The sequence below is a fragment of the Bos mutus genome, chromosome 21 (assembly GCF_027580195.1).
Source record: "Bos mutus isolate GX-2022 chromosome 21, NWIPB_WYAK_1.1, whole genome shotgun sequence".
In the NCBI taxonomy this organism is placed as follows: Eukaryota; Metazoa; Chordata; class Mammalia; order Artiodactyla; family Bovidae; genus Bos; species Bos mutus.
In genome coordinates this window covers 58,418,748-58,432,590 of record NC_091637.1, presented here as the reverse complement: position 1 = coordinate 58,432,590, position 13,843 = coordinate 58,418,748, and the positions used below count along the sequence as shown (strand labels likewise).

At 46.4% G+C, this 13,843-nt stretch overlaps 1 non-coding gene across 1 annotated transcript; it reads right to left on the bottom strand.

Moving 5' to 3' along the window:
- Positions 1-1,555: 1,555 nt before the first annotated feature.
- TRNAE-UUC (transfer RNA glutamic acid (anticodon UUC)) lies at positions 1,556-1,627 on the bottom strand. The gene has a single exon. It is a non-coding gene; the product is annotated as a tRNA-Glu (tRNA).
- Positions 1,628-13,843: the final 12,216 nt, after the last annotated feature.

Sequence of the window (13,843 nt, the reverse complement as noted above, 5' to 3'; positions counted from 1 at the left end):
CTCCTATGAATTTTATAGGTTTAGCTGTTATACTTAGGTTTTTGATCCACTTGGAGATCATTTTTGTACATGGTTTGAAGGAAAGGTCCAAAATGACCCACTCTATTTTCAAAGAATATATTATGATGTATTTTAATTGAAATTGAATTGAATATTTTTGCTACACTCAAAGTTTCTTGAGAGCTGGGATTCTGACTCTTTTTATTGTGTTCTCAATAAGACTATAGCAATTAACAGATAATAGGTACTCAATAAATATTTGGTGAATAAATGAATGAATAACTTACTGTAGTTTGTTACTGAATATGATCATTGACATAGTTAGGGTAAACCTTCTAACTTTCTATTTGTTTTCTATTTGGTTCAGCTGTGTTTTGTGTTTTTTCCTCTTGCTATATTTTTGGATTCTTTGAGGAATTTTTTTTTTTTTTGAGGAATTTTTATGTGCTTTTGTTTTACTCAACTGTTGGCTTATAAGCTATACTTCTTTGTTGTAAATTTATTTTTCAGTTGACTGAGAATTTATAATAAATCTCCTGGGGCAGACCTTAGTTCTCTAACTTTCCTGCTCTTGCTCTGGCCTGTTAGCCACTCAGTCATGTCTGACTCTTTGCGACCCCATGGACTATAGCCCCCCAGGCTCCTCTGTTCATGGGATTCTCCAGGCAAGAATACTGGAGTGGGTTGCCGTTTTGTTCTCCAGGAGATCTTCTTGACCAGGGATCAATCCCAGGTCTCCCTCATTGCAGGCGTGTTCTTTACCGTCTGAGCCACCTGGGAAGCCCAGGGACAGGCAGGCTCAGCTTGCCTAGTCGAGTCAGGGTCAACCCTCCCTCCAGGGGTTGCTGTGGGCCTAGATCTTCCCGGGATCCTCTGTTTCCCAGCATCTGCCAGGACATTAGGGCCAGGGTCTCCTGGTGATTGTCCACCCATGAGACAGGAAACCTCACACTGGTTGTCTCAGCAGGTCCCCTGCCGTTCAAGGCCCCATTAATGCCGAAACCAGTTTGATTGATATCTGTGGATTAATATGTTCCTTCTGTGACTTGTCAACCATTTTTTCTCTCTAGGCTTCTTATCGGCATTCAAACATGCTCACTTTTCACTTAGCTTTCAATTTTTAAAAAATATATGTGTTCTATTGCTTTTTTTCCCACTTCCCTAGTGGCTCAAACAGTAGAAAATCTGCCTGCAATGTGGGAGACCTGGGTTTGATCTCTGGGTTGGGAAGATGCCCTGGAAAAGGAAATGGCAACTCACGTCAGTACTCTTGCCTGGGAAATCCGCTGGACAGAGGAGTCTGGTGGACTAAAGTCCATGGGGTTGCAAAGAGTCCGATGCAACTGAGTGACTAACACTTTACTTACAGCTTTTTTAAGAAAAAAATCTTTCTCCTATGTAGATTATTTAACATTGAAGTATATCTGATGTATATGCATAGTTTTTATATCATCATTTTGAGGGAATAAAGATCAGAGAGGAGTAAATATACACCTTACTTTATTTTATTTAAATACCTTTATTTTGGCTGTGCTGTGAGACTTGTGGATCTTGGTTCCCTGACCAAGGATTGAACCTGGGCCCCAGAAATGAAAGCTCTGAGTCCTAACCACTGGACCACCAGGGAATTCCCCACACCTTATTTTAAACACGTTCATTTTCCTGAATGTTTATAATCCAAATGATTTGATTTTAGAAGAGAAAGTCTTCAGGAAGACAAATAATCATTTAAAAACCTTTGAATCTCAAAAAAAAAAAAAAAAAAATGTCTTCCTTTATACCTCCTCTAGCTCCCCCTTGTCTGTCATTTTTTTTTGAGGCAAAATTGCTGGAGAGAAATGCCTCCCCTTGCTGTACCCCTTGCACATCGCTCATTCTCTCTGAAATTCTACCCCCTACTTTCTCCTCCCACATCTCAACTGTCACTGCTCCTGCAAGTCACCACAGACCCCCACTTGGTAGGTCCAGCCTGTCCTGTGAACCCTCTCTGTCCTTTTTCTCTCTCCCACCGTGTCCCTGTGACCCTCCTCCTCCTCCTCCTCCTCCTCGTCTTTTTCTGTCTCTTTGGGTGCCCTCTCCTCCTTTTTCTTGTCCCTGAAGTGTGGTCATTCCTGATCACGGGGCCCCAGGCTCCCTTCTGTTCACACTGTCACTAGGAAGTCTCGTCTCGCCCACGCATTAGCAGATTTCCGGGTCCTGCCCAGAGTTCCTTACTCATCGGCAGATCCCTAGAAGCAAATGCTGACGGTTCTTATCGTCGTGGCTGCGGGCCACGATGCCAGGCATCGAAGGTCTATGCAGGAGCTCATCCTCTTCCTCCCATATCCTCCTCCTCCTGTGTTACCATCTCTCCAAATGGCTCTCTCCAGTTTCCTAAGCTCCCAAGCTGGCAACCTGAGTGTCATCTTTACTGCAGACTGTCCTTACTTCTTCATGAATAATTGATGCCTCAGTCCAATCTGTGGTATCTCCTAGCTGTGTCTCAAGAGGTCCCTTTCCCTCTATTTACAGATCTATATACGCTGATCTATAATCCCTTGACCAACTACCCTCTTCACCCTAATTCCTTCGATTGTCTCCTAACTGTGGGCCATTCCGCCTAGGCAGAGCAGTGTTGAACTGTGTGAAGAAAGCACTGGGTCTGAGGACGTGGGGGAATTGCATCCAAGCAGACTCAAGGTTAACCATTTTACTAGTTAGCATGATTTTACAGAGCTTCACGCACAGATCACAGAGGTTCAGGGAGTGCAAGGCAGCTCCACAGGATCACTCGGTATTCCAGAACTCAGCTGGGTTTAGAGTCCAGACATCCTGATTCTCTTATTTACCGCACGTTTGCTGGGGACCACCAGCCTCAGCCGTGAAGTCTACCTTCTTGGCGTTGCAGTACCTCACTCAGACCACCAGAGGACCCCATGGATCACGCAAATCTGGTCTTAAAACGCTGAGTGGAAGGGACGATCGTTTTGACAGCATCTCAGTAATGTCTCAAACGGGGAGGTTAGTAGAAATGCAGGATTTTATTTGCTGAAGTTAGTTCATAGTGCCTTTAGGGTGATAGAAAGCATGATCAGAGTTTACAAACAGCATGAGAAGTCAGTGGTCTTAGCTTTGCAGCCCACGAGTCTCTGCTGTTACTCTTAAATCAGTTTGCTGTGGCCTTATCTGGGTACACAGGGGGCTTAACAAGCTGCTGTAAATCCATTCTGGACTAAGTGAGTACCTCTTTGGTATGGCATGTCTTTCTGGGAAGTCCTGGTACAATTTTCTTTGCAAATTGTGATTTTACTTCCATTGCTTATTGGGATTGACAACTTTGCCCAGAAAGAGGATGCTCTGGCTGTCCTGGAAACTGATGACCATCAGGAAGAGACTGTTGAAATGCACAGTGATGGATTAGGTGCTCCTAGCAGAGAAATGAATCTTGATGCCCATGGTGGCAGCTGCTTCAGTGTGCTCCTCAGTCATCTAAACCACAGCCGTTATACAGCACCCTGGGGCCAATAGGACTTCATATACTTAGATGTCAGAGCAGGTGTCTGGTTTGGCTGTGAGGGCAGGCAGTGGGGTGGGTCTGTGGAATCCAGCCTTTGAAATGTGTGGCCTGTGGGTTACAGTCCATGAGGTCGGAGAGGGTCAAACATGACTTAGCAACTGAACAACTGTAACAATAAAAGCACTGGTAGTGACAGCAATAGTTGTTAACTGTTGGTCTTTTGGGGAAGATGCTCTCTGGTCATTTAAGGGCAGTGGTAGTTCACAGGGTCAGGTAACTTGGCCAAGGCTGTGTTACTATTAAATGTCAAACCAAGATTTCAGCTGAAGCCTGCTGACTCCAAAGTCACCATGGATAACTGCTGGCAGGGGGAAATATAGCTATATACAAGTCATCCTGTGTATTCAAGCTCAAGGTACCATTGCCTATTCAAACTCAAAGTACTGTCTTGTTTCCAGATTACTCTATCTTTCCCCATTAGACTCTCCTATCATCCCTCCTGATTTCCCCAGTCTGAAACATAAAATCCCATCATTTGAAAAACTCTCTGGTCATTATTTTCAATAGAATTATTTCTCCTTTGTGCCAGCCACTCATGTTTCCTCCATGCCTGTAACCAGGGGAAGCTGTGACTTCCAGAGCATCCTCTGCCCTCTTTATGTCCGGGTCTGCACTGCTGAGATACTGGAAATCACACCCCTACAGAGGTCAATGACCTGACCTCTAGCTCCCGAGGGATCCCACTCCTGCCTGCTAGAACTTTGAGGTTTCCTGATGTCTCCTTGTCTTCCCTGTCTCAGACTTCTGGTCCATTTGCATCTCCAAGAAGGACTCAGTAAGTAGATAACATCTCTGTAGCACAGGGAAAGCAGGAGTCGTTTGAGGGGAGCGCTCTCACCTTCTGGTCACATGATTGGAGCCACACTCTCACCCTCTTGTCCTCGCTCTAGGATGGAAGGCGTCCATGCCTCTGGTCAGAGGGCTCCTCTCTTGTGCTCGGCATCCCATCCATCCCCACCTCATCATCTCTGATTAACGTCTTCCGTCTTCTATGGGATCACTCACCTAGAGCCAAATATCCTAGAGTGTGAAGTCAAGTGAGACTGAGGAAGCATTACTACGAACAAAGTTAGAGGGGGTGACAGAATTCCAGCTGAGCTATTTAAAATCCTAAAAGTCGATGCTGTTAAAGTGCTGCACTCAATATGTCAGCAAATTTGGAAAACTCAGCAGTGGCCACAATACTGGAAAAAGTCTGTTTTCTTTCCAACCCCAAAGAAGGGCAATGCCAAAGAATGTTCAAACTGTTGTACAGTTTCGGTCATTTCACATGTTAGTAATGCTATGCTATGCTAAGTCACTTCAGTCGTGTCCGACTCTGTGCGACCCCATAGACAGCAGCCCACCAGGCTCCCCCGTCCCTGGGACTGTTAGTAAGGTTATGCTAAAAAACCTTCAAGCTAGGCTTCAGCTGTAAGTGAACCGAGAACTTACAGATATACAAGCTGGTTTTAGTAAGAACAGAGGAACCAGAGATCAAATTGCCAATATTCGTTGGATCGTGGAGAAAGCAGGGGAATTCCAGGAAATCATCTACTTCTGCTTCATTGACTACGCAAAAGCCTTTGACTGTGTTGCTGTTGTTGTTCAGTCGCTCAGTCATGTTTGCCTCTTTGCGAGCCTATGGACTGCAGCACGCTAGGCTTCCCTGTCCTTCACCATCTCCCAGAGCTTGCTCAAACTCATGTCCATTGAGTCGATGATGCCATTTAACCATCTCATCCTCTGTCATCCCCTTCTCCTCCCACCTTCAATCTTTCCCATCATCAGGATCTTTTCCAATGAGTCAGTTCTTCACATCAGGTGGACAAAGTATTGGAGCTTCAGAATCAGCCCTTCCAGTGAATATTTAGGGTTGATTTCCTTTAGGATTGACTGGTTTGATCTCCTTGCGGTCCAAAGGACTCTCAAGAGTTTTCTCCAGCCCCACAGTTCAAAAGCATCAATTCTTCAGTATTTCTCCTTCTTTATGTCCAACTCTCACATACATACATGACTACTGGAAAAACTGTAGCTTTGACTACATAGACCTTTGTCAGTAAAGTGATGTCTCTGCCTATTAATATGCCATCTAGGTTTGTCAGAGCTTTTCTTCCAAGGAGTAAGCATCTTTTAATTTCATGGCTGCAATCACTTTCCAGTGATTTTGGAGCCCAAGAAAATAAAGTCTGTCACTTTCCATTTTTTCCACATCTATTTGCCAGGAAGTAATGGAACTGAATGCCATCATCTTAGTTTTCTGAATGTTGAGTTTTAAGCAAGGTTTTTTGCTTGCCTCTTTCACTCTTATGAAAGTAGCTGGTCTCCCATGATGGGGTGCTGGGGGGCAGAGGGGTGGTCTTGGGGGGAGGAAGGCCCAGTTCAGCTGCAGGATGGGGACGCCCAGGGGCTGTGCCAGCAGAAGTCAGGGTCAGAGCCCCTGCAGGTGAGCATGAGGGCACATCCCAGGCCCTGAAGGGAGGAGTGAACCTGGGCATGGAACCAGAGTCCCCGGAAGTGGGCAGCAGGCAGCAGGGCCCCTCCCTGTCCTGGGCCTCTGGTCCAGTGGATTCGGTCACAGGGACAAAGCCTGCTCCTCGGCTGGCTGGGGAGGCTGAGGCAGAGGGGCCCAGAGTCTGGGGTGAGCTGAGCATGTGTGGGAGGTCAGGGGCTTATCCTCGGGGCCCAGGCAGCAGCAGGGCGTGGAGTCAGGCAGATCAAGGTGGAGACACACAGGAAGGAGTGCAGTCCAAGGAAGGTGGTTTATTGCTGTCAGAGGTCTCGGAGCCTCCTCGTGACCAGGACGCAGACTCCCTGTGCATGTAGAGCCCCCAGAAGAGTCACTGTCACCTTCCCAGGGGTGAGCAGGTGGGGACAGGCTGTCCTGAGGGACCTGGGCACCCAGTTCCTTACCACTCAGAGTGGAGCTCTAGGCTTCACTGGGGTTGATGACTTTGTCCCAAAAGATGATGCTCTGAGAATCTTTGCTGAGTATGGAAAATAGAAATGGCCTGTTGAAACGCACCATGGTCATTGGGCATACGAATCCAGAGAACAGGTTAACTTTACTTCTTGCAGCAGCAGCTGCTTCTGCGCCCAGCTTCCCCATGTCCACCTGTGGGGACACCAGAGCAGTACCCACCAGAGACGGGCTGGGCAGAGGTGAGCAGTCACCTAGCGCCTCTAAGGGGACAGACCTTCATCCACCTTCTGTCGCTGGCCTGTCACTCTGCTGTTAACCTGTTCAGTGTGTCCGCCCAACAAACCTCTCAGCCGGTTCACATAGACGTGACCCACGGCTGTGCAAAGCGCAGTCAAAGGCTGTAAGTCCTGGGTCCAGGGTCAGAGAAGCAAAGAGCAGGGGCTCCCTGATCTGGATTCCCCTCTGTCTCAGTCCAGTGACTCTGCTGTTCCCCAAATACCCCCTAGTGCAGGGGGAGGGGCCATGTCAGTAACTGTCCACAGTCCCTCCATGTCAAAGCAACTGATGGGTGAGCACTGCTTTCTGCTCCTCTCCTGCCCCAGCTGACGTGTCCCTGAGCCCTCAGCTCCCTTGCCTAGGACTGGCTTCCCAGCCCTGGACCACGAGGCCGCATAGCCGCTGTGCCTCCTTTACCAGGTCCTATGGCAGGGGGGCGCAGGGGAGCCTGCAGGGCTGCCCAGCCACCCCACCCCACCATTCACTCTGGCTTCTCTGCCTCTAGGATCACAGCACCAGGACCCCGGGTGTTCTTCTCTAGTTGCTCATTGTGCATTTTCATCACAGTAGCCCTGAGCCACTGTTAGTCATGATTATCTCTTACCTTCTCTGCTGGGCTCCGCACATGAGCCAAGAAGTATCACGTTCCTTTTAAAAATGACAGGATTCAGGGGTAGAGGACTGTAGTTATTTGCTGCCGTGGGCAATATAATTGGAGCATGAAAGTTGAAATAAAGTGTTAGTCGCTCAGTTGTGTCTGACTCTCTGGGACCCCACGGACTATAGCTCCCCAGACTCCTCTGTCCATGGGATTTCCCAAGCAAGAATAGTGGAGTGGGTGGCCATTCCCTTCTCCAGGGGGTCTTCCCAACTCAGAGATCCAACCCGGGTCTCTCTTATTGCAGATAGTTTCTTTACCCTCTGAGCCACCAGGGAAACGTCACTGTGGAGGGTGGGGATTCACGGCTGACCCCACAGCAGGGTCTTTCCGGTGACTGGTTTCTGGGTCACATTTCATTTAGGGAAAATGGGGACCAGTCCCCAACGCTGTTGGACCACAGCTGTCCTTGGCTCGAGGATTTGAGAGTGAGGGTGATTTTATAATGAGAAATGCAGTTATTTTGCAAATTCAAGATTGTCCAAAATCTGTCTGACCTTCCACCTTTCAAGCTTTGATGCAAAGGATGAATTGTCGGAAGTTTAAAGACCTACCTGGGAAACTGCCCGGTTCTGGGCCCCTGTTACTCCTGACAGGTCAGCCTTTGCGGGTGAAGACTTTCATCATACCCAGGTGGGGAAGGATGTTGTCCAGATGATAGTCTCTGGAGACGGAGAATTTTGGCAGATGGAGATCACATATCCGCCTAGGAATTGAGAAAAAAAACTTGAACGTTCGCTGGACTCGGGGCCTGCCTAACTTTCTGCCACCTCACAGCAGGTCTGGTTTTCTCTCTGCCATTCGCTTCTTCCTGTGATAAGCGCCCCTTCCCCAGTTTCTAGACCCCTCGGGCTAACCCTCCTTAATTCATTAATTATCCATTCGCGTCTGCAGGTGTCTAACATGCCAGGTAGTGTGCCAGGGCTGGGCTGTGGCGGTTCCTGGGCCTGACCTTGTAAGCCCCTTAAGCCCCTTAAGCCCTTCTTTGCAGCAAGCTGGTGGCTGAAAGCGACCTTTTTGTCTTTCACTGTAGCAAAGCTATGCATGTGCATTCTTTTTGGTTGCTCTGGGTCTTCGTTGCTACCCACGGGCCTTCTCTGGTTGCGGCGGGTGGGGGCTACTCTCTGCGGCATGCGGGCTTCTCCGCAGTGGCTTCTGTGGTTGTGGAGCACAGGCTTAGCTGCTCCATGGCATGTGGGATCTTCCCAGACCAGGGATCAAACCCGTGCCCCCTGCATTGACAGGCGGATTCCTAATCACTGTACCACCAGAGAAGCCCAAAGCTATATCTAAGCTTTTCACCAGGTGCCCCCATGCTGAACTAACCTCTGGTCTAAGCACCCCTTTCAAAGCTCTTGATCACACAGTACCTTAACTAATCTGTGGATTCTTTTCTTTGATTAAAGAAGTAGAAATGAAGAATAAGGAATTATCAGGTGACTAGACCCTTTCCCTAGATTCCCCTCCAGTGTCTGGGGAGCAGATGCTGTGAGCAAGATAGCATCTAAAAAGTCACAAGGAGTCCACAGGTGTAAACTCAGTGGGAGACAGGAAGAATCTGACCCATAACCTCGATGGTTAACTGAGATTACATCCCCTTTTTCCCTTTAAAAACTTTCGTGGTCAACCAGAGTCTTAGGAATTGGTTCTAGGAAATGAATCCAACTTCTCCCCATGTTGCCAGACTCTTGAATAAAGCAAGCTTTCCTTCTTCAACCAACACTTGTCTTTCTGGTACTGGATTCTTGGTGGCCAGTAGCCCAAACTTGAATTCCATAAGAGCCCTGCTCCTCAAGTCTGCAGGACACAGAGACACCTTCACTCTGATAGGGATCCATAGCTGCTGGAAGACTATGCTGGTGGGGCTGCTTCACGGGCACCAGGAAGGCTTCCTGCAGGAGGTGGCATCCAGCCTGGATCCCAAGGAGAGGACTAAGCTGGCTGGATGAAGAGGAGGGCAGGAGGCAGGAAGATGTAGGAAAGAAGGAAGCAAGAGGGGCTGCTCCACAGCATAAGGGCAGCCTGAGGGTGGGCTGCAGGGAAGGGTGGGGCCAGGCAGGGACTTACTGAACTTCCTCCATGGGCCAGGTGTGTGTAGATCCATGTCCCCTCAGTGCTTGTAAATCAAGGTGTCTAGTGAATATTCTGTCCATTTACAGCTATTCACTGAGCCCCCCCAAAACAAAATAAAGTCAGCCACTGTTTCCCCATCTATTTGCCATGAAGTGATGGGACCAGATGCCATGAGCTTAGTTTTCTGAATGCTGAGCTTTAAGCCAGCACTTACTCACTCACTAAGTGTTTGTTGAGCGCCCACTGTGTGCTAACCCTGTTGTTGCTGTTCAGTTGCTAAGTCACGTCCAACTGTTTGCGATCCCACAGGCTGTAGCCCCCCAGGCTTCCCTGTCCATCACCAACTCCTGGAGTTTGCTCAGCATCAGTCCTTCCAATGTATATTCAGGCTTAACTCCTGTAATCTTATTGAGAATATAGTCCTGTACAAAAGTGTCAGAGTCCCCACTCTCGAAGAGTTTTGAGTGTAGTAATGGGCACTGATGAGTAAACTTGCAGTTAAAATACATATTGTCTTTATTCTTTGTTAACAGAGTGGATCAGACGGACTTCTATCTCAAACCATGTATAAAACTTGACTCAGGGATTTCCCTGGTGGTTCAGTGGCTAGAACTTCACACCCCAATGCGGGGGGCCGAGGTTCAATCCCTGGTCAGGGAACTAGATCTCACGTGCTGCAGCTAAGACCCTGTGCAACTGGATAAAGAAATGTGTATTTTTAAAAACTTTACTCAAAATAGTTCAAAGACCTAAGTATAACAACTAAACCGATAAATATCAGAGAAAAGCAAAATTAACATCCTTGGATTTGGCAATGGATTCTAAAACCTGACACCAAAAATCATGAGCAACAACAAAAAAGGAGATAAATTGAACTTTTTCAAAGTTAGAATTTTTGTGCATCAAAAGACACTATCAAGAGAGCAAAAAGACAAATTACAAAATGAGAGAAAATATTTACAAATTAAATATCTGATAAAAAAAATTGTATCTGTAATACTTAAAGAATACTGACAACTCAACAATAAGACAATCCAGTGAAAAACTAAAGACAGGACTTGAGTATCATTTCCAAAAAAGATACACAAATGGCCGGTAAGGACTGAACAAAATCTGTATGTGTGTGTGTGTGTGTGTGCGTGTGTGCACGTGTGCTCTGTTGTGTCCGACCCCAAGGATTCTAGCCCACCAGGCTCCTCTGTCTGTAGAATTTTCCAGGCAAGAATACTGGAGTGGGTTGCCATTTCCTCTTCCAGAGAATCTTCCCAACCCAGGGATCAAACCTGTGTCTCTTGCATCTCCTGCATTGGCAGGAGAATTCTTTTTACTAGAGCCACTAGGGAAGCCACCTGGTCAGAAAAAAATCTGACCATCATTCATACATAGAGAAATGCAAGCAAAAAGCACAATGAGATACCACCTGATATCTACTAGAATAATGATGATAATGATAATAATATATAATACCAATAATAATGATAAATAAACAACCAGTGTGGTCAAGAATACAGACACGTTAGAACCCTCGTACACTGCTGGGGAGAATGTAAAACGGTGTAGCTGCTGTGGAAATCAGCTTAGTGGTTCCTCAAAGAACTAAAGGTAGAGTTACCATATGACCCAGCAACTCCATTCCCATGTACACACCCAAGAAAAACGAAAACATATTTTCACATAACAGCCTGTACCTGAATGTTTGCAGTACCGTGACACCTAGAAACCGGAAACAGATAAATGACCAGCAGCTGACAATGGATAAACACAATATGATGTATTCAGACAATGGACTGAATTCAGCCAATGGAATTCAGCCATGAAAAGGAATGAAGGACTGGCCGCATACCCCGAGGATGAACCTTGAAAGCATCAAGCGAAGTGAATGACGCCAGGGATGAAAGGTCACATGTTGTATGATTCCCTTTACAGAAAATGTGCAGACTTTAAATCTGGAGACAGAGAAAGCATGTTAGCAATTACTTATTAGTGTTGGGGAAAGGCAGTAGTGGAGAGTGAGAGCTTAATGGGTGTAGGTCTCATTGTTTGTTTAATCATTTAGTCGTGTCCGACTCTTTTTGGCAACGCCCATGGACTGTAGCCCACCGGGCTCCTCTGTCCATGGGATTTCCCAGGCAAGAGTACTAGAGTGGGTTGCCATTTCCTTCTCCAGGGGATCTTCCTGACCCAGGGATCAAACCCCACATCTCCTGCATTGCAGGTAAATTCTATACCAATGAGCCCACAGGGAATTTAGAGATGATTTTTTAGAAGTTGGAAAGTAAAACATAGTGATGATTGCACAGCAATTGGGAATGTACCAACTGCCATTGAATTTTATACTTTAAAATGATTAATTTTTAGGTATTTAAATATCATCTCAATTTCAGAGAGAAAGAAGAGAAAATTTGATGTAGGGTAACTAAACTCCCTGTGTAGACATTGTTTGGATTCTAATTGAAAGAAACCAATTAAAAAACAAACAAACAAACAAACATTTGGGAACCACTAAGGGAAGCAAAGACTTGATATTTGAAAATATTAAAGAAGTATGTTTTATTTTCAAAGTATGATGTACTATTTTGGGTATGACTTTTAACATTCTTATAGTTAGAATGTAAAGGATGTGTAGGATTTACTTCAAAACAACAAAAAGGGGGAAAGTGATTGAGAGGTAGAGAAAAATGATGCTGGCCCTATACTGATAATGACTGAAGCTGGTGATATGTGTGTGGGGGGTCATCATGCCATCCTCTTTATTTTTGTATCTATCTGAATTCTTCCGTAATAAAAATCTAAAACACGCAAAAAAAATCACTGAGGACAGGACTGTGCTTTATTCATCAGTACTTGATAGACCCTTGGCATGAAGTGGGCACTCCAAGGGAATGAATGAATGAATGAACAAATGAATGGATAAAACCAAGCATCTCATCACAGCCCCTGCTGCGCCCTCCCTTTAGTGAACATCAGGAGAAAGAATCAAAGATCCTGAGAAGTCAAGGAAAAGTGAGACTGGATGTGTTTAAATGCAGGCAATCAATGAATCAATTAAAAACAAAATCAGAATGAACAAAGCTGGGAGAAAATTAAGTCTTGCTCACACATCTATAACCCATAAAATTCCTGCCTCTGCACTCCGTATGGCGGCTACCTGTGTGCCATCCCCGCCACCAAGCCAGCTCAGGAAGGACAAGGCTTTTGAATTACAAAAGTTTTGCAAGCCCTCTTTCTGCTGAGCACCTATTAACTTTTCTGTTTACACTGCATTAAAGTAGAAAGCTCAGTAGATTATTCATTACTATTTAAAAAGCACTCTAGCCAAAATGAAGAAGCTGCCATGACATCACGACATTTGCAAGAGTCCTAAGCCAAGCTCCTAGCAGGCAAGATCAAGGACGTGAACCCTGCTCTCCACTCATCCCTCCTCTCCCTCTACAGCCTGGACCACTTTGGCCCCATTTCCTGCAACATCCCCTTTAAAGCCCAGCCTGCATCCTGTCCTGGCCCTGAATCTCTTCTCTATACAGCAGCTGGAGTCATTTTCCTACCAGTCATTTCTCCTCATCTTGACCCTCTATTTAAATCCCTTTAAAGCTTCCTAGGACTCTATGGAAACTTCTCAGAACCCTAGCTGAGTGTCAGGGACCTGGTTCTCCAGCGGCTCCATCATGGCCCCAACCTCTCTGCAGCCCCTCCACATCCTGCTCCAGTTGCGTCCAGTTTCTTTCCCTACTTGATACTTTTCCACTCATTTTTTTTTCCCCTAGCTGGAAATATTCTCCGCTCTGTTTACCCTCAACCTTCTATTTTTCCTCTACTGGCAGAACTGAGATCCCTTCCTCCAGGAATCCCCCCCTTGACTTCCCCTGAGTTTGGTTCTCCCCTCTCAGCCTCCTTGTTCATCACCCATCTTTCCCATTATACCCTAAGTCCCACGAGGGCCATAGCTGAAAATCCTTATAGGCAAAATGGGTTTGTGGTTTAGTGTTCCTCTGACATCCATCTGGTTAGGATAATATCCTGCCTGCAATAATCTCTAGCAGTATGGCCTTTAGGGAATTACAGAGCCTCTCTGTGCCTCTATTTCCTCATTGGTAACACAGGATGAGGAACAGCAAGTATCTCGTGTGATCAGCTCAAGGACTAAATGCGGTCTGAGCAGGCTGCCTGGCAGAGAGACCTCAACCCTGCATTTGTGGATGAGGTCTTTATTGCCTGGAGCTGTTCTCCCTGGAGATGACAGAGTCCCTGATCACAGCAAGGGGAGGCAGGGCTGGGTGTTGCTCTTACTGCACGTGTGTGCTTACTGCTCTTTCACTCCCAGGACACCTCTTCTGCCTGCTGATGGGGATCCACTGGCAGGGGAGGAGGTAGAACTGGT